Genomic DNA, 20,246 nt, shown 5'->3' with positions numbered 1-20,246 from the left:
GCCCCACCCTCTCTGCACTGGCCTGGGAGACATGTGACCCAGTGTCTGGGAAATATCTAAGTGGCCACTGGATTTTCATGCCCACTGCTGCCTGGAGGGAGACTTGGGATCATCTGTGGCGCTCCCAGGCGGCGCTAGTGATAAATGCAGGAGATGCAAGAGACACAGGTTCGATCCCTGGGTCAGGAAGATCCCCTGGAGGAGGGGATGGCAACCTACTCCAGTACTCTTTCCTGGAGAATCCCATGGACAGAGGAGCTACAGTCCACAGGGTCACAAAGAATCGGACATGACTGAAGTGACTTAGCATGCATGCACGTGGGACAAAGGGCTACCCTGTGGAATACATTAAAGTGAGAAAATGAGAAAGCATAGGGCAAACCTTAGGAAGCACCAGCCAACATTAAACATCCAGCCAAAATATTTATCAACCAACCAGGGTGAGGGAATATACATACACACGCACATATTTACAGATATAAAGGACTATGACACATAATTTACAAATAAACTATATATAAAATACATACTTTTATTATAAAATCCATACAGTCAATGGATTCTCTTAGAATGCTCTCACTGATTTTTGCCAAGCCTATGTATTTATAGCCAGCCTATGCCTGCAAGAGATGAATGAGTGTAGTTCCAATGTGAATGTCAGTTGATGTTTTATGTTAGCAAGTAAGATGAAAGTGAAACACGCCAAAGATGTATATCAGAACTTCACTCATTGATGACATGAGCAATTGCTCAGTCAGGTAGTAGTTGCTGAATGCTGGCCAAATTTCCTCGATTTTTTTGTGCTGCTCACATTGTGATGGCTTACAGACATAGCACATTAAAAAAAAAAGAAATATAGTCTACACACTATATTCACCCAATACACCTCTAAATTTAATCTGCACAATTCACATTTTCCCTATCACTTTCTCAATCAAGTCTAGAGAGTCTAGACACTGCAGAAGACATAAATCAAGCCCTGATTGGTAACACTTGCCAATTTCCGTGGCGGAAATACTCTGGCCATGGCCGATTTCAAGCTGCAGCCATGGTGTTACTAACCACAGAAGTGGAAGGAGACGTGCAGTGTACCCTGTAATATAGTGCCTCCATGCAGATGGAAACAGGTGCAAATAACCTGAAGAGCACAGGTAACAAAGAGTAAAATAAGAAGAGGCACATTTTGAGTGTTTATTACTATGGTTTTTAACATAAATTACGTGCAGATTTACATAAACTCGTTTTTAATGACGGCCGTGTTTAACAACTGGCTTGGAAAATTCTGGGAAATTCACTAACCTGCTCTCACAAGCTAGTACAGGTTGGCTGCAGCGCACCACTGGGAGCACCGCCTTTTAGGGATGGGCTGAAAAACGGATGAGACAGAACAACTGAGAAGAAGGGGCCAAGAAGCAGGAACATCCGAGAGAAGAGCAGCTGGTGTGCAGCGCGGACCGTCCTGGCAGACGCAGGTGTGCGCAGCGTTCCTCCGCACAAGGGCACACAGAGGCCATTCGGGTCAAGGCTGGGGGCTGCCGCCGGCTTCTCATTTCTTCCATTCTCTCTTCTCGCCCTTCTCCATGGAGCTAAGGCAGGAGGAGTGGGCCTGGGGAGGCTGACAGCATGGGGGACCTCTCCATCTGTAAAGGGGGGGCAGAGTGGGCAACAGGAAGTCGGGCAGGAGCCCGCGGGTGGGGAGTGGGGGAAGGGAGGGTCCTGGCGGGCCTGGGAGGGGCCTGGGAAGAGGTGGGGGTCGGGGCAGGGTTCAGAAATGCCCTCCCCTTCCCAAGCTCGGGCTTTGGGGCCCAGCCCACCGAGGTCAAGTTCACCAAGTCACACGACACACGCAGCCTGAGCTCTGGCAGAAGCAAACGAGCCACCTGCTCCCCACTGCCCCTCCCCGCAAGAGACCCCAAATAAGCAGGTGGAGGAGAAGCCTCCGGGCCCCTCCGCGTTCCGCACGGGAGAGCAATGGCCCTGAGGAGCCCTCCTGGAAGCCGCACCCTGCCCTGGCCGCCCCGGCCGCCGCGAGCCTCCGCCCTCTCCTCCGCCTCCAGGTGGCGGCGCGGCGCGCGGGCGAGCGGGAGCCGGAGCCGGAGCGCAGGGCCGTTCGCACCACGCCCCCGCCGGACCCGGGTCCCGGCGCCGCCGCCTCGCGGCAGTCCTTCCCTCCCGCCAGCCGGCGTCGGGCCCAGCCGGGCGGGACGGAGCCGCGGCCTGGCCTCCGGCACCCGGACCCGAGAGAGGTGAGTGCGCCCGGATGGGTCGGGTAAGGCTGGGACAGCGGCTGCCGCCCGGCCGAGGGAACCACCGACGTTCAGCAAGGCCGGTCCCCCACCCCCCACCCCCCACCGCCTACCTGGAAAGGAAAATGCAAAATCCAGTCTCCGACAAAGGCCCGGGGGCGGGGGGCGGGGGGCGGGAGCCGCCGGGGGCGTGGAGAGAGGAGAAAGGCCGGGAGGGAGGTCCTTATCATTCCAGGGTCCAAATTGATAGTGCTGGTGGGGTCCAGGTCCTCCCGCCCAGAGGGCGTGCCGCGAGGGTGGCGTGTGGGGTGCTGCGGGCCAGAGGGGGTTGCCCTGTCCAGGGACCCTGGAGGCTGATCTCGAAGTCTAACACTGTCCAACTGTCCAGCTCCCCTGGGGCATGGCCCGACCCTGGGTAACTGCAGCTAAGAGGGAGGGGCCCGGGAAGGGGGTCGGTTTGTGCCCTGGGAGAGGAGTCCAAGGACCCAGTCCCAGGCTGGGCGCTTTTCTGAGAGGGAGGTGAGTAGGGGCCGACTACCATCTAGTGTCTCCTGCTGGTCCCTGGCTTCAGAGGCGTCATCTCCTGTAGCTGTCTCAAATGATCTTTCCATCCATCCTGTCCTTCAGCCCATCGGCTGTCCCCTATGTGGTAGCCCCAGGTGGAGGGAGCTGGTTCCTGCCCAGACCACTCACACTGTAGCTGGGGAGACAGACTCAAATTCAAGAAGTGACTGGTGGGACGTACACCTTGCTTCTCCTTCTTGCCCCAGATGACTAAGCTAACTGCGGGACACCTGTCCCCAGCCATACACCCCGGACTAATTAGAGACCCCCATATCCCCACCATCAGTACTCAAAGGGCCCCTTCTGTATCCACAGCACCATGTACACCAGTCATTGGGATAATTCCTAATTATCCCAATAGTCCCCTTGCAGGGGACTAGGATAGGTTAGCCTTGCAGGCTTCAGTTTAGAATACACCTCTTCCAGGAAGGCTGCCCTGACTGCCTCCTCTTGATCAGATGCTTTTTGTACATTGGGGTCCCACAGTGTGGCTCCTCCTGCCCATCACCCTTCAATCATAGCTGTTAGCAGAGTACTGTAGTTGCTGTGTCAGTCCCAGTCTTACCTTCTGAGTTTCGAAAATTCAGACATTCAAGTTTCATTTTGTTATATGCATGATGTTTTCCCTTTGATCTTTTTTTTCCTAGTTGTGTCATGCAGGATCTTTAGTTGTGGCATGCAAACTCTTAGTGGCGCCTTGTGGGATCTAGTTCCCTGACCAGGAACCTAACCCAGGCCCCCTGCACTGGGAGTGTGGTGTCTTGGCCACTGGACCACCAGGGAAGCCCCTTATGGTGTTTTCCTTTGAATAGTTTACTCTGGAGACCGGGTTACTGCAGAACCTCTATTCAGAGTAATAGAAACTTGAAACTTGCCATTTCTATTTTCAGATCTCCCCTGTGCTCCTCCACAGTTTCTTGGGCAGGGTCCATCACTTTTTTTGTTACCTTGGGTCCAAACCCTGATACCTTAGAATAACGCCTAGGGTCCCCAACTGGTCCCCAGTGGAGGATGAAGAGGGTCTAAGAACCCACATTCTAAAGAGAGAACAGCCTCCCGCCCTTCTCCACTCCTCCAGGGCCTGCCTCCCTCAGTGCCTTGGGGACAGGAGAGAGAGGGACAGGAGTCCGTGCCCCATGATGTAGCGTACCACATGAGGTCCCCTTGCCCTTGGTCATCTCTTCTCACCGGCCACCCAGCACTGGCCCTGCTGCCCCCTTAGGGGCACAAGACAAAAATTCTTCAGAGGTGCACTGGGGCCTCCCTGCTGGCCAGATCCCTGACATGGGAGCCTTGGCTGCAGCACCGCCTCCTCCATGGCTCCTGGCTCCCACCCCGCTGTCAGACAGTCCTCCTGGGAGATGTCAGCTCCTTTCCTTCTCATCCACTCAGCCACACAGTCCTGCATGATGATTGGAGGGCGTTAGGCCACTCACTGTCCACTGGGGCTGCCTCTTGTTTCTCTCCAGGTTTCGTCTCTTCCTGTCCCAAAAGGCACCCTGAACAGATTGAGTGTCCCCTGCCAGAGCAGACCGTGTCCCCTGGGCTCCTCTCGCTGTGGCAGCCCCACCCCCAGCTCTAGGAGACTTCTGGAGAATCTCACAGCCAATCACTGCTCACCTCCGATCCCAGTTCCTTCTCCGCCCTCCCCAGTACTGAGAGTGCGTGTGTTAGGGGTGGGGATTAGGATGGGGAGGTCCTGAAGGCGGGTCAGATCCATTGCTGAGGGACAGTTATTGCCTCTTTGTCCTCAACTGGACCCCAGTGGTCAACTCCAGGGCAAGAGAAAGAACCCTCGACTCATGGCTCTATTATACTATTATCCCCCTGCATTGGGAATGTGGAGTCTTAGCCACTAGACCACCAGGGAAATTATACTTTACATTTAAGAAAAATTTAATAGAAATTGTGTTCTACTCCCAGAAATGGAAAATCAGTGCCCCTGGCCACAAAAGGAAGGTAATTAAACAAAAAGCAGTGGTATTAAGCTTGAATTAGCACCTGTTACCTGCAGAATACACCTGAGGCTGACTCTCTAGGTTACAAAGGGAGATTGTTGTTGCTGTTTAGTTGCTCAGTCGTGTCTGACTCTTTGGGACCTGATGGATTGTAGCCCTCCAGGCTCCTCTATCCATAGGATTTCCCAGGCAATGCTGGAATGGGTTGCCATTTCCTTCTTCAGGGGATCTTCCTGACCAGGGATCAAACCTGAATCTCCTGTATTGGCAGGCAGATTCTTTACCACTGAGCCACGTGGGAAGCTTAGCAAGAATTAAAGTGGTGCTTGAGAAATGATGGCACCCACCTGAGACTTTCTCCTTCGTGTAATAAAATAGATTAGGACAGAATTGGACTGGGAATAACAATCTTTACATGGCTAAATTCCTATCAGTCAGCACCTGCGGAGTGCAGAGTACCACAGATAGCCTAAAGCTATAAAGCTTCAGCTCATCCTGTGATGAAGGCTCTCTCTCTTTCTTCAGGAAACCCATCCTGATGTGCCCCCTTTACAAGCCGGTCTTGTCCTGCTGTAAGGCTTGTCATGTTTTATCGTAATGGCATATTGGCTTCCACCAGGTCTATCTGACTCACTCCACTATCCAGGTACCCCCCACAGGGCCTGAAGCACAGGTGGTGAATGAACAGATGAATGAATAATTAATGAATAAGTAGGCTGACCTCCTTGACTTTGATCCTACTGGGCTGCTTCCAGCCATGCCTTTCCTTTCTCTTCCTCCTGTCAAACTCAGCATGCTCCATCCTCCAAGGCCCTGCTGAGGGCTCTGCTTCCCCAGGAGGCTTTGTTCAACCACCCTCAGCAATCCTGCCTCTTAATAGTCCATCCCTGGCAGTGCCTATGCCCAGGGGAAGTTCAGTTCCAGAGTCCAGTGTGTTCCCCACATGTCCAGAAGGCGAGAAGAAGGGGGTGATGCCACAGGTGCTCAATAACCACCACAGTGACTCCACACGGTGCCTCCTTCAAGGATGTAGCTGTCTCGGCAGCTGTAAGAGTTCCCCGTTGCTGCTGTAACAATCTGACCACAAGCTCAGTGACTTCCAACAACATGAGCTGATTATCTTAACAAGTCCAGAAGTCAGAAATGGGATTGATGGCTGAGTTCCATCGTGGAGGCTATAGGAGAAAATCCATTCCATTGCCTTTTTCACCTTCTAGAAGCGGCCTGCATTTCCCAGCTCTTGGCCAGCTCCCATCCTCAAAGCCAACAACGGCTGGTCCAGTCTCTCCCACCCCGCACCACTCTGACAGTCTCCCTCTTCTGCTTCCATCTTTCACCCTTGTGATTGCATTGGGCTCACCCAGATAACCCAGAATAATCTCCCCGTCTCCAGATCCTTAACTCCAGATCTGCACAGTTCCCTTCCCCATGTAAGGCAACGTATTTATAGGTTCTGAGGATTAGGACGTGGGCATCCTCAAAAGAGACCATTATTCTGGCTACTACAACAGCTATCCCCTGGTAGGCAGAGGACACTGCGGGTGGTGGTATATTAACAGTAGCTGACATTTACTGAGCATTTAAGCTTGGCCCAGAACTGTTCAGAGCACATTACCCAATATTCTGGGAGGAAGGTGCCATTCTTATTCACCTCACTTCATGGATGACGCCCTAAGAGGTTAAATAACTTGGCAAGAGGCTGAGCTGGGGTTTGAACCCAGGCTGTCTGGCTCCAGGGAGCATCTCCTCATTTTGAGGCTACCTTCTCCGGCACCATGATCAACCCAGGATACAAGTCGACAGCCTGGGAGCAGCCCAGGCAAGGTCTGAAGCCCAACACTGAGGGAGAATTTTCACCAAGATTTTCTGGGTGAGACACCACATAGACTATACATACTTTGCCAGTTCCCTCTCATTTCAGCCCTTTCTCCCCAACCTAACACTCACCCCCGATCAGAGGCACCTAAGCTTATCTGGGGAAGTTGAAGCATGTTCCCTAAGGGTTCCTTTTAGGGGCTGCAGACAGCTAAGTCTGGAAGAGTTTGGGAACCTAAACCAGAGGGGCACACATAAGCCTTCTGCAGGCATTGGATAAGAGGGTGTCCTAACATTTATTGAGCACCCACTAAAGGTAGGCATGGTTGTAAAGGATTTTTTTCTTATTAACTCATTTAATACAACAACTCTGTGAGGTACTGTTACTATCCCCATTTCACAGATGAGGAAACCGAGGCACAGAGAGGTCATGTAAGTTTCTGAGGTCACACAGCCAGTGTGAAGAGCCAGGATTTTACCCACTCTCCACGAGCAAGAAGCTGATCAACCCCAGCCTGCCCTGTCTCACCCCATTTCAGTCAGCCAAGTCCTCTTTCGTGCCTTCTCAGCATAATCTGCTCCCTTTGCACCTGTGAGGCTGGGGTCCCACTTTCTAGGTCAACCAGATTTCTTGAGAGCACCGTTATATTTCATTCTTACACCAACCTTCATTATTAACCCCATTTTAAAGAAGAAACTGAGCCTCTGGGCTCAGACTTGCCAGAGCTGTAACAACCAGAGCACAATAGATTTGGGATTTGAACCCAGACATTTAGATGCTCCCAACTCAGCCTGAGCAAGCCCAGCCTGCAGGCCCCCTCCAGGAGTCCATGGCCTCGCCGGGAAGGTGACGCGGGTTCCCCAGCTTTCCAGATGTGTGTGCTGATGCTTCAACTGGACTTGAGCTCAGATTTTCCTGCCTTCGGGTGTCCAGGTTAGTCACGCTCTGTCTGAGCACCCACAGATGATCTGAGTGGGGGCAGAAGCAACATTGTGGCGTTAATCAGGCCCTGGGTCAACTGATGAATCAGCTCAGGTCAGAGCCTGCTGGTGTGTGGTTGGTTGATGCCAGAAAAGATCATTTTCAGAGAAACCAGCCCCTTGTTGCCTGAAACCATCCTGGGAGTTGCTGGACTCAGCAGTGATGAGTATTTCTCGAAAGTTGCGCACCTTAAGGAGGAGCTAGGAAGCTCCCAGCGACGAAGCACAGGGCAGGGGAGTCTGCAAGAGGAGGCCTGGGGCGGAGATGAGCCAGTGTCGGAGCCGAGTGAGGAAGTTAGGGACTCAGTCCCGTCATTTGGGGGATAAAGAGAGATTTCCTCTGAGGCCGGCCAGCTGTGCTAATTAGAAGAATGAACTGGAAAAACATTAGGTTTTTTTTGGTTGTTTTTAAGTAAACAGTCTGTACACATTCTGAAGTAGGCACACATCCTTCCATTAGTGTGAGCTCACTGTGAAGAAACATCTGGAAACACCCATATCTGCACCAGCGAGTGTCTCGGCAGGAAGCAGAGGCCACTCCGGCGGGGTGACTGGGGAGACGGTGACATAGGGACGGTTTTGAAGGGATTGGGGAAGATTAAGGGAACCAACGCAGGATGGTGCAGCACCCCGAGACTAGCATCTCTGGGGAGCTGTTACTGTTACTGTCCCCAGACCTGGAGGAGGAAGGGGGTGAACAGCACAGGAGAGAGACTCCAACAGGAGCTGATGACTGCAGTAAAGGGACGGCCAGTCTGAAGTGACCTGGACTCCCCTGATCCCAGTCTCTGGCGACCCTCTGATCCCAGTGAGTGCTTCCGCTTGCCCAACCCGACAGAGAAGCCAGAGAGTGAGGGAGCGCTGTGATATAGTCAGTAGAGTAGGATGGAGAAGGGTGAAGAATGGATCTGCATGGAGGCAACCAGCTCTTCCATGCTTTCCATCAGCTGCCATTTCTGAGCCCCTGCCACTGTGCCTCCTTGGGCTTGACACCGGAAAATGCCAGTGCCAAGACCAAAAACCTATGAGAGACTGAAAAAGAAGACATGGACATAATCGTTACTTACACCGGCTATGGAGAAATTCTGACCATGTCTCTGGAGCCCAGCCCAATGTGGGAGAGGATTTCTGTGGGCAAGAAAGACAGTTATTAGCACAGCATCTCAAATCAGCATTCCAAGAGCATGGGCCATAATTTACCATTCTCTAGGTCCCAAAAGGTTCTGGAAAACAACGCATGCCTCATTTTAACTAAATGAGCTCTTTGTTGTTTATATATGGCCAGTGCCAGATTTTGTTTACAAATTCTGCTGACCCTGCCAAGGTCTGGACATCTTGACACCAAGAAATACAGTAAAGTCTAGCCAAAAGCCACTGACTCTGCAGGCGGTGCAATGAATCTCTTTGCTTCTCCAAACCTAGCATTTTCTCAGGGAGAGCCAGAAGTGCCCATCCCCCTATTCCACAGGCCTATTCTGGATCTTTAAGTAAGCGGTATAGGTACCATGAAGGCTTCCCCTGGTGGCTCAGCGGTAAAGAATCTGCTTGCCAATGCAGGAGAGGCGGGTTTGATCCCTGGGTCAGGAAGATCCCCAGAAGAAGGCAATGGGAACCCACTCCATTACTCTTGCCTGGGAAAACCCTCTGGACAGAGGAACCTGGCAGGCTATAGTCCATGGGGTTGCAAAGAGTCAGACACGACTGAGCAACTAAACAACAACAACATAGGTACCATGCTGTTCCGTCACACTAAAAAATGAAGTGTGAGTTGAAATGGAGTTTGTTTTAATTGAAGACTGTGAAAGGTTCCAGATATGTCTGGACATCTGTAAGCAGAGATTGTAGACTAGAAAAAGAGAAGCAGGGAGGCAGGACCACAGAGTACTGCCACATAGCCCCACTCCAGAGGCCCCCACCTGATAGATTATAGTGTGTTCCCACCCCTGGAAGTGGGCAATATGACAGCCCTCGAAGGATTCACTTTGCAATAAACTTTCTACGTCACAAGCACTGTACCCCTGAGAGTCGGAATCCTGGACCTAGCAACTGATGATGGGCTTTAATACCCCGCTTCTGTCCAGGAGGGATAGGATGAGGCAGAATGTAATCACTGCAGGAAGCAGCTTCACAGCCAGGCTCAGACACCCAGAACTGAGTGGCCTTAGGCAATTCACTAAAACTCAGTTTCCCGATCTGCGAAAGGCAGAGAATAAAACCACAGTATTCAAAGGGTAAGAGCCAAGAGGGTATTTGAATGGACCATAATAACAGCTATATATAAGAGGGTATTTGGAGTGAACAACAATAACACCTAACATCTACTGAACCCTAGTATGTGCCGGGTGCTGAGCTAAGGGCTTGATTTAACTCGTGCAATCACCTCAACCTCCGTTTGAAGCTGCGTCCCCATTTCACACACCGGGAACCCAGCACAGAGGAGTCCAGGGATCTGTTCAAGGTTACTCTACTAACAGGTGCAGAGACGGAATTCACACTCTGGAATTCAGGCACTCTGGCTCTCCAAGCCAAACTCTTAACAACCACTTTCAGTATGACAATCTTTAAAAAAGTTTATCTGTGCATTTTTGTGGCATGAGTAGTTAGTCCAGAAGACTCCATTTGTGAAGGTTTCACAAGAAGGAGGAATTTCAAAATGAGGACCAGCAGAAGAGCCTGCTGGGAGGTTGCTGGGCATGTGCCCAACAGGAAAAGCAAAATGCCTTGCCTCCCCCTGCTCTCCCTGCTGCCCTGCCAGGGTATCTTCTGCCCTCCTGCCCACAGTCCCTTTCCTTCCAGAGATTCACCTAGTGGCTCAGTCACGAAGTGTGGAGCTTTGAGCCCCCAGAGCCGTTAGCAGAAAATGAGCCATCAGTCTGCCTCTGTCTGCCTGCACTCCAGCTGCCGGCCATCCCTAACCCCCAACCATCCATCTGACCACCAACCACACGAGCTTCTATGGACTCCTGCAGCAACCAGTCCCAGACAGGCAGTTCACAAAGAGGAACAGAGTGCCCTGCTCTCAGCGAGGTACAGGGTAGGGAACGAGGGTCCTGCAGAGAGATGGCTGTGGGCCAGTGACCCCAGTGGGCGATGCTGGGAAGGGAGCCAATGAGCAGGGGGAGGGACTCAGCACAAATTGCCTGGGACAGCCAAGCAGACCTGATAGGGCAGGTGAGTTTCCGGTCTTACAACTTCGGCAAGAGTCCAGGACGCAGGGCAGGAGGTCTTCTGAGCGGACAGGGACACAGGAGGTAAGGTGCGCAGATATGAAAGAGAAGATGCTGAGGGGCCAGCAAAGGGTGGCTTGGGATAGGATGCAGGTGGTGATGGGGGCTCTGGACTCAGCTGCCTGGGTTTGGATTTCATTGCCCCCACTTAAAAAATCAAGAGACATTATTTTGTTGACAAATGTCAGTCTAGTCAAAGCTATGGGTTTTCCAGTAGTCATGTATGGATGTGAGAGTTGGACCATAAAGAAAGCTGAGCGCCGAAGAATTGATGCTTTTGAACTGTGGTGTTGGAGAAGACTCTTGAGAGTCCCTTGGACTGCAAGGAGATCAAACCGGTCCATCCTAAAGGAAATCAGTCCTGAATATTCATTGGAAGGACTGATGCTGAAGCTCCAATACTTTGGCCACCTGATGTGAAGAGCTGACTCATTGCAAAAGACCCTGATGCTGGGCAAGATTGAAGGCAGGAGAAGGGGGCGACAGAGGATGAGATGGTTGGATGGTATCACCAATTTGATGGACATGAGTTTGAGCAAGCTCTGGGAGTTGGTGATGGACAGGGAAGCCTGGAATGTTGCAGTTCATGGGGTCACAAAGAGTCAGACAGGACTGAGCGACTGAACTGACTGACTGACCTTTGGCAAGATAACTTGAGCTCTCTGGGCCTCATTCCCCTATGTGTAAAATGGGGATAATAAAAGTAAATAAGAGTATCTACCCAGAGAAGATTAGCATGGCCTCTGCGCAAGGATGACACGCAAATTCGTGAAGCGTTCCATATTTAAAAAAAAAAAAAAAAGAGTATCTGCCTCATAGAGCAGTGAGAATCAAATGAGTTCATTCATTTAAGTCCTTAGAACAGTGCTTGGCACCCAGTAAGTATTAATACTCAAAAGCCCCGAGTTATGACTATTGGTACTGTTTTTGTCTGGGAGTTTGTGGAGCAAAGGGCCCTGAAACCTCCTTGCATTCTCAACAAAACCAGTAGGAGGTCCTCTGAGCTGTCCCTGGCCACCCCTGCTGTAGGCACACTCAGGCGGTCTAAGGCACCAGTGTAGGGATCCAGGAGACATCAAACCCAAGGGCAGACCCCCCCCCCTCACCCCACCCCTCGCCCCCTCTATCTGGGCCTCATTTCTGAGGTCCCTGCGCGCTGGAGAGAGGCCCTGACAGCCAGGGGACACTGAGTCTACTGGATGGCTACTGATGTGCTGGCGCTGGGGACACAGAGGTGAACAGCACAGAAGGGCCGTTTCAGGGGCTCTCCTTACCTAGGGGTTCCTGATGAGGCTGGAGAAAGACCCTCGAGCTTTTGCAGCCGGGCCCAGGGTGGGTGAGCCCCCCGCTGGCGGCTCGGGCTCCTGTCCCCGGGGGCAGGATAGTAGTGGGGGCGGGGGAGAGCTGAGCCTCCAGGACGGGTCTGCGCGACCGACCGCGGCTCTTCCCGTCCGGCGCCAAGCCTGTGGTCGCAGAGAAAGGCGGGGAGCTGGGGCGAGGCTGGGTGTGCCCGACGGGGGCGGGAGGAGGGGCTGGGGGAGGGGAGATCGGGGCAGGCTGTGGCTCCAAATTCGAGGAGGAGGAGAGTCTGACCGGGAAGCGGACCTCCAGCTTCCCCCGACCACCCCCTTCAGCAGCCCCCGACGCAGTGTCCACCCCGCTGGCCGCGCGCCGGCTGTAAGAGGACGCGGGTGACTGCGCCCCGGCCTCTCGCAGCGCAGGTACGTGCCCCTCATCCCCGGAGCCCGTCCTCTCCTCGCCACCGCGGTGGGGTCGCCGGCGCGCGTGCGGGCAGCGGCCGCCCCCGGTTCCCGGCATCCAGCTCCGAGCCGCCCCCAGCGCGGCCCGCGAGCGCGCGGAGAGGGTCGGGGGAAACCGGGCCCCACGTGCGCGTGGGGAGGCCAAGAGCGGGGGCCGGGCGGGTGCGTGACGGCGGCGGGCAGGCGAGGCTGCCCGGCAGGATGTCTCCGCCTGCGGTTGCCGCCACCCCCTGGGCTAGCTCCGTGGCCACCTGGTAATTACTGCCTTCCCCGGCCGCCTCCCTATCAGAAAAGTCAGACAGCTAACCCGTCTCCTCCTAGAGCTGCAAAGCACAGGTGATCCACAAAGGCTTTCCTTGCCTGGCCCCAAGTCTACGCGCGGTTCCTCTCCCGCGACAGGCAGCTCCATCAAATATAGGGCGGGATTACAGGGGCCAGAATAAGCCCCCCTGCCACCGAGGGGAGGGGGGAACCTGCCCGCGATTGGCCGAATAAATGCCAGGTGGGGTGGCTGGTTGGCCTGGATCTCGGCCTGCAATGAAGCCGGCCCAGTTAGTCCTGGAGCTGGAGAACCGCGCACGGCGCGGGAAGGCTCTTTGGGGTTTAGCGGTGGACGGAGGAGAGAGCACGGACTTGGAGCCAGAGGCTGTGTGGCTTTGGGAAGGTCACTTGCTGTGGCTGAGCGTCTGTAAACCGGAGATGACTACTAGCTGCCACTTCACAGAAGCGTTGTGAGAACAAAAAAAGATATGGGGATGGTTTGATATTCTGCAAAGCTGAGATGATATGGTTAGGGTTTGGCTTCACCCCCGCCGCCCACCAACGCACATGAGTTTCCAGAAGAAGGAAGGAGGGAGGAGAATTCCTGAGCCTAACAGAGGAAGCAGGGCTGGAGCAGTATGGATGCTTTAGGCTGTACAGATGAGAATATCTGCCCACAAGAGCCTAGTTTCAGAACGAGACATTGTGAGTTCAAATCTGGACTCTTCCACTTAGAGCTCTTACCTTGGACAAGTCACATACCCTCCTTTTAAGCCTCAGTGGCACCATCTGTGAAATGAGTATGATAATACAGTATACTTCCTAGAGCATGAGATCATGCAGGTAAGGATCCTGCCTTAAAAACTTTGCAGTCCTCCCTAAATGTTAGCTTGGAGTATTCTTCTTCTTCTTTTTCTTTCTAAATATTTATTTATTTATTTGGCTGCATCAGGTCTTAGTTGTGGCACTTGAGATCTTCCTTGGGGCATGCGGGTTTCTCTCTGGTTGTGGTGCGTGGACTCTAGCGTGCACAGGCTCAATGGTTGCAGCATGTGGGATCTTAATTCCCTGACCAAGAGTCAAACCCATATCCCCTGCATTGATTGGAAAATAGATTCTTAACCACTGGACGACTAGGAAGCCCCAATTCTGAGTATTCATGTTGTTACTATTATATTGCACCCTTCTGGGTACAGCACACATTGTAGAGAAAGAAGACTCATTGAATAGCAAAGAGTGGAAAACAGTTTCATCCTTCCTATCGGGCTGGTCTCAAACGATACCTTAGCTCTCTGAGCCTTAGAGTTGTTCCGTCTCTCAGTCACGTTGGACTCTTTGCAACCCCATGGACTGCAGCACGCCAGGCTTCCCTGTCCTTCACCATCTCCCACAGCTCATTCAGACTCGTGCCCATCGAGTTGGTGATGCCATCCAACCATCTCATCCTCTGTCGTCCTCTTCTCCTCCTGCTCTAAGTCTTTTCCAGCATCAGGGTCTTTTCCTTCAGTCTTTCCCTGAATCAGCTCTTTGCATCAGGTGGCCAAACTATTGGAGCTTCAGCTTCAGCATCAGTCCTTCCAGTGAGTATTCAGGGTTGATTTCCTTTAGGATTGACTGGTTTGATCTCCTTGCTGTCCAAGGGACACTCAAGAGTCTTCTCCAGCACCACAGTTCAAAAGCATCAGTTCTTCCTCAGCCTTCTTTATGGTCCAGCTCTCACATCCGTACATGACCACTAGAAAAACCATAGCTTTGACTATAGGATCTTTGTCGGCAAACTGAACCTTAGTATCTCATGGGGAAAATGGAGATTATTATACTTACCTCACACACTGTAAAAAGTCCTTTCATGATTTTGCAGGGGGGAGAAAAAAAGACGTATTCCATTTATCTTTTGTTAAAAAACCACTTCAAAAGATAGTGGCTTAAAATAACTCACCTGTTTTGCTCACGAATCTGCAATTTGGTCACAGCTTGGTGGATATAGCTTTTTTCTACTACTTGCAGCATCAGCTGAGATGGCCCAGCTGGGGCTAGAGGGTCTTCTTCCAAAATCACACATTTGTGTGGTAAGCCAGTTGATTCTGGCTGTCAGCTGGGGCTGTCGCTCAGGGTCTAGGTTCCTCTCAGTGGGCCTCTCTGAGGCTACTTGGGCTTTCTCACAGCATGGCACCTAGGTTTCAAGAGCTACTATCCCAAAAGACAGGAAGAGGGAGCCCCCAGTCTCTTTAGACTTGGACTCAGAAGCTGATACACTGTAGCTTCTGGATCATTTTACTGGTCACTAGTCACAGAGCCCACCTAGATTCAAGGGGAGGGGACTGACATATCTCTCCATGAGAAGAATATCACATAATTTCCAACCATCTTGAATCTACCACAACTTGAAAGTCTTTCCTTTGTTTTGTTTTGTTTTTTTCTGAGTGCCATGGTAACAAATTAATTAATCTTTGCAGAAGACATAGGCTTCTCCTAGGAGAAGACCAGCAGAGATACAACCATCCAAGACTAGGGCCTTATCCCAGAACCCATTTGGTCAGGATCAGTTTCTCTGGGTCTGATTCTGAGTTGAGGGAGCAGGCATGCTGCATGGCAGCTTCTCTAGAGTCTGTTTCCCTGGAACCTCTGAGGCTTCAGTCATCAGCTCTGCCAACCTCATACCCTTAAAGCAAGAGGAAGAAGCCAGAAAGAGAGAGTCATTTGAATTCAGAAAACTAGATTTTAGCAGGTGGCCCAGGCTGACTGTAATGAGCATCTTTGTAGCTCTTGCTCCCTGGAGAAGTCTGTTTCTCAAGAGGGTTGCTGCCTGGGTGTTTGGAGTGATTGTTGTCAGACACTATTAGGTTATTAATTGATGGGTTGGAGCACTCTGGGGCTAGAGGCAGGAAGCTGGTGGGAGAGGCAGGTGCGGGGAGGGTTGTCATGGCAACTTTGCGGCCTGTGGTTTGTGCTCTGGCCTCAGAACGGGAAGGATGGCCCAGACAGCTCAGACCTTCTCAGACAGACAGATTCTCCAAAGAGAGACCAGAGTCTGTCTTTCGGGTTTCTGTTGTAATGCATTTTCACAAACAGACCCACGCATACACCCTGGGAGTCAAAACCAACCTTCTTCCTGTTGCCCCATCCATATCCTGACTGCCTCCCCCGGTTTGTTAGCTCCTAACTTCAGTTTCAGCCATGCTGGCCTTCCAGGCAGACTGCAGAAAGAAACAGAGTTTAGACTCATTTATTCATTCCAATGTCCAACACATTTTCCTTGTGCCTTTCGGACTTCCCTGGTGGCTCAGACAGTAGAGGATCTGCCTACAATGCGGAGACCCGGGTTCAATCCCTGAGTCAGGAAGATCCCCTGGAGAAGGAAATGGCTACCCACTCCAGTACTCTTGCCTGGAAAATCCCATGGAGAGGAGCCTGGTGGGCTACAGACCATGGGGTCACAAAGATTTGGACACGACTGAGTGACTTCACTTTCTTTTCTTTCTTTTGGACCAAACCGACAGAAAACAAAATAGACCCAGCTCCTCCCTTCTCATGCAGCTTGTGGTCTGGAGGGAGAGATGGGCATAAGACATAATCATACAAATTCCCATGCACTGCCTGGGGAATTATTAAAATGCTATTAATTCAGACCTTGACTTGAATCCCAGCGCTGCCTGTTGCCAGCCAGGTGATCCTTGGTGTCTTCAGTGGGATAATAATAATTTCCTGTCAGGGTTGCTGTGCAGCATTATCAAGGCACCTACCTTATGGAAGCACAGTGCCTTGCACATTGTGGGAAGCTCAAAGCATGTAACCACCCATGCCAGTGCCCTTGTCCCATGTCCACTTATCATTCTGATCTCACAGGCCACCTTCTGTCTGTATGAGGAGCTCTGGTCCTAGCTCCCTGGCAGCCATAGTGATCAAACACCCAGGCATCTCCACTCCGAAGGGCAAGTTGGCCAGGTAAAGATGAAAAGAACCCAAGGAAGGCTCTGGTTAATGCCATCGGGTGGGATGGGGAGGGAGGTTTGCTTATCCCGTGGGTGTCAGCGAGGGCTGTGTGGAGAAAGTGGCATTTGAGTCACCCTTAAAACAGTGGTTTTCAAATTGCTGTGTGTCAGAAAAACCCAAGGGAATTGGTCAAAGTACAGCTTCTTGGGGGGCTTCCCTGGTGGGTCAGTGGTAAAGAACCTGCCTGCCAATGCAGGTGGGGAAGATCCCCTAGGGCAGGAAATGGCAACCCACTCTAGTATTTTTGGCTGGGAAATCCCATGGACAGAGAAGCCTGCTGGGCTACAGTTCATGGGGTCACAAAGAATCGGACAAGACTTAGTGACATTTGAGCAGTGCTGCTCAACAGGGCCTGAAATACAACGTGGGGGTTGTGGTAGACAGAATAATCGCCCCCAGATGATGTCCAGTTCCTGATCCCTGAAGTCTGTGAATATGTTACCTTACATGCCAAAAGGACATTAAGGTAGCAGGTGGAATTAAGGTTGCTAATCAGCTGACCTTCAAATAGGGAGATTGTCCTGGATTATCTAGGTGGGCCCAGTGTGATCACAGGGTCCTTAATAGGAAAAGGGGGCTGGGGTGGGGCAGAGAAGAAGATGTGAAGATAGGAGCAGAGGTCAGTGTGGTGCAATGTGAGATGGACTCAGCCTGCCACTGCTGGCTTTGAAGGCGGAAAGGGGCACAAGCCAAGGGATGCCAGAAGCCTTTAGAAGCTGGAAAAGGCAAGGAAGTGGGTTTTCCCCCATACCCTCCAGAAGAAAGGCAGGCCTGCTGACACTCTGATTTTAGCCCAGCAAGACCCACTTTTTTTTTTTTAACCACACCTCGCAATATGTGGGACCTTAGTTCCCCTGCATTTTCCAAGCATGGAGTCTTAACCACTGGACCGCCAGGGAAGTCCCAACTTTTTTGTTTTTTGAATAATTTTATGTCCTTTTGGCTGTGCTGCATCTTCAGTTGCTATGCGGGCCACTCTCTAGTTGTGGTGTGAGGGCTTCTTATTGCAGTAGCTTCTCTTGTTGCAGAGCATGGGCTCTAGGGTGCTCAGGCTTCAGTAGTTGCAGCTCCCAGGCTCTAGAGCTTGGTAGTTGTGGCTGATGGGCTTAGTGGCTCCAAGGTATGTGGGATCCTCCCAGACTAGGGATCGAACTGATGTCTCCTGCATTGGCAGGCAGATTCTTCACCAGTGAGCGAAGAGAGAAGCCCTCTTTAAGACCCACTTTTGACCACCAGACTATAAGAAATGTGTGTTGTCTTAAGCTAAGTTTGTGGTAATTCGTTTCAGCAGCAACAGGAAGCTAGTCTAGAGCCCTCTCTTTGGAGTCAAACCGCACTGCATTTTGCCCGCTATGTGACCCTGGGCAAGATGCTGGCCCCCTCTGAGTCTCAGTTGCCTTGCCTATCAAAGAGAGCTGAGGTGAAGGTTAAAATGGGAAGAGTTGAGGTGAAGGTTAAAATGGGAGACATTCGGAAGGCACTCAGCACGTGCGCCCAAAATGGCACTTCCTGTGCTCCCTGATCCTGACCCCACGAGGGAGGGCAGCAGAGCCAGGCACTGTGGGAGGTTCTCTGCTGGTCCTTCTCTGGGTCCTTGAAGCCATCCTAATTCATACGTGGCCACTTGGAACTTGCAGCAGTGCAATGCCTTGCGTCAGCTCCTCTGATGCAGGTGTGTGCTGCAGTGTGCGGCTGGGAAGGCCAAGACCAGTTTTCAGTGCACAAGTCATCCCTTCAGTCAAACAGCAGACATCTCATGATAGACATTTCTTCTATTTTTCGGAGCCCTTGGGGAGCCTCCAAGACCTTTACCCCAGCTAGCCCCATATCAGTAGAGTACCTGTGGGGAATACAGCGGACACCGTGACAAGCATCCTACCAAGCTGGCCTGCCCATCCTTCACCCTCTCTAGGGAGACTCGGAGGGAGGGGCAGGACCTTCCAGCTCGAGGGAGTTGGGCCATCACCATCACCACCACCATTCTCATCATCAGTGCATCCTCACTACCACTGACCTACTGTGTGCCAGGCATTTGCTGGACCTCATCTTTGATTCTCACAAGTGCCAACTGGTCATCCAGGAATGGAGTTTCTCAAGGTCACATAGTCAGACAGTAGCAGCATGGGGCCTTAACTTCCACAGTCTGGCCCAGAGTTTCTGTTCTTAACCGCTCCGTGTGACTGTCATGTGCTGGAGGAACTTGCATTCTGTCACCAACTCAGGGCCCACTCCAGAACCCTCCTTCTGATGACTCCCAGGCTGTCTGGACCTCTAGGGGAGCGGCAGTAGATGCCCAAAGGCTTTGAGGTCTGGGGCCCTGTTGCCCTCTTGGTGACCTCTAGAGCAGCCCAGAAAAGTCCACCAGCCCTTCCAAGCCTCTAGGTTCATGAAGCAGGTGTTTATGCTGAGGACACAATAGAGATGCCCAGGGCTTATCCTGGGTTTCCCTGGTGGCTCTGATGGTAAAGAATCCATCTGCAATGCGGGAAACTTGGGCTCGATCCCTGGCTTGGGAAGATCCCCTGGAGGAGGGCATGGCAACCCACTCCAGTATTCTTGCCTGGAGAATCCCCATGGACAGAGGAGCCTGGCAGGCTACAGTCCATGGAGTCACAAAGAGTCAGACACAACTGAGCGACTAAGCCCAGCGCGGCATGGGGCTCATCCAGGTTTCCGGGGCTGTCATCCCAGTGGGTCTATAGCGCTTCATGACTGCTCTCCTGGGGCTGGAAGAGAGAGACTGAGCAAATGAATTCAGGTGGCAAGCCTGGCCCAATTTCGGCCCTTATGTCTCTCCAGGCAGGAAAGAGCCACAGAGGCAGCCCTGGAATCCTAGAGGACTCAGGCATTCTCACCCCTCACCAGATGCCTCCCTCTCAACGGTGGCAGCTCCGACATTATGCTCACTTTAGGCTTAAGGAGAGAAGTCTGAACTGGGAGAGGTGGGCTTCTCCTGAGGTGGTATTTTAATCACAAGCTCACTGCTTTTACTTGGTTGTAGGTTTACTTGGAGAAGTTGTGGGGGGACTGAGGTTACGATGGAGTCTGTAGGACGCATCAGGCCACTGCTTGGTGCTTGATGTCATCATGGTTTCTAGTCCTTCCTTCCTGTTTTATATTAAAGAAAAAAAAATCAGCACCAAAGTAGAATACACACAGGTTCTTTTTTCTCTTCCCGAGCGGGCATTTCACAGAGGATCTGGGCTCACTGATCTGAAGTCAGTGTCATCTCTCCATCTGCAGTTCCAAAGGCCCAATAGGAAGGGAGGTTGGGGGTCCCTGGCGAAAGGGGGGTACCCACTGCCATCAGTGGTCCTGCAGGGATGGATGCTGATGGTATAGACAGCCTGTGTGTATGCATCCTGTAAAGAGAGTCAGGGGTGCTCTCTTTGCTGGGTGTGTCCTGAGGGTAGCCAGATTTTTACGCTTAGGTCAATCCTG

The 20,246-nt window shown here is 52.1% G+C and overlaps 1 protein-coding gene, 1 long non-coding RNA gene and 1 other non-coding gene across 4 annotated transcripts in view; 2 read left to right on the top strand and 1 right to left on the bottom strand.

The window, feature by feature from the left end:
• Positions 1-507: 507 nt before the first annotated feature.
• LOC133068173 (uncharacterized) lies at positions 508-12,227 on the bottom strand. Its single transcript, XR_009695459.1, has 3 exons — positions 12,066-12,227; positions 8,632-8,692; positions 508-1,640 (listed from the first exon to the last, which is right to left on the bottom strand). It is a non-coding gene; the product is annotated as an uncharacterized LOC133068173 (long non-coding RNA).
• Positions 10,566-20,246, top strand: part of GPR68 (G protein-coupled receptor 68) — a 26,922-nt gene continuing 17,241 nt past the window's right edge. Inside the window, exon 1 of one of the 2 annotated variants that reach the window (XM_061159290.1) lies at positions 10,566-10,591. The gene's annotated coding sequence lies outside the window, so the exon portion shown is untranslated. Of the gene's footprint in view, positions 10,592-12,376; positions 12,513-20,246 lie in introns of those variants that run through there. The other variant, XM_061159289.1, reaches the window with a different exon arrangement.
• LOC133068557 (U6 spliceosomal RNA) lies at positions 11,474-11,579 on the top strand. The gene has a single exon (XR_009695534.1). It is a non-coding gene; the product is annotated as a U6 spliceosomal RNA (small nuclear RNA).

This window comes from Dama dama, chromosome 13 (assembly GCF_033118175.1).
Source record: "Dama dama isolate Ldn47 chromosome 13, ASM3311817v1, whole genome shotgun sequence".
Classification (NCBI taxonomy): Eukaryota; Metazoa; Chordata; class Mammalia; order Artiodactyla; family Cervidae; genus Dama; species Dama dama.
The sequence above is the reverse complement of the archived record's forward strand: the minus strand, read 5'-3'. Positions and strand labels throughout refer to the sequence as shown.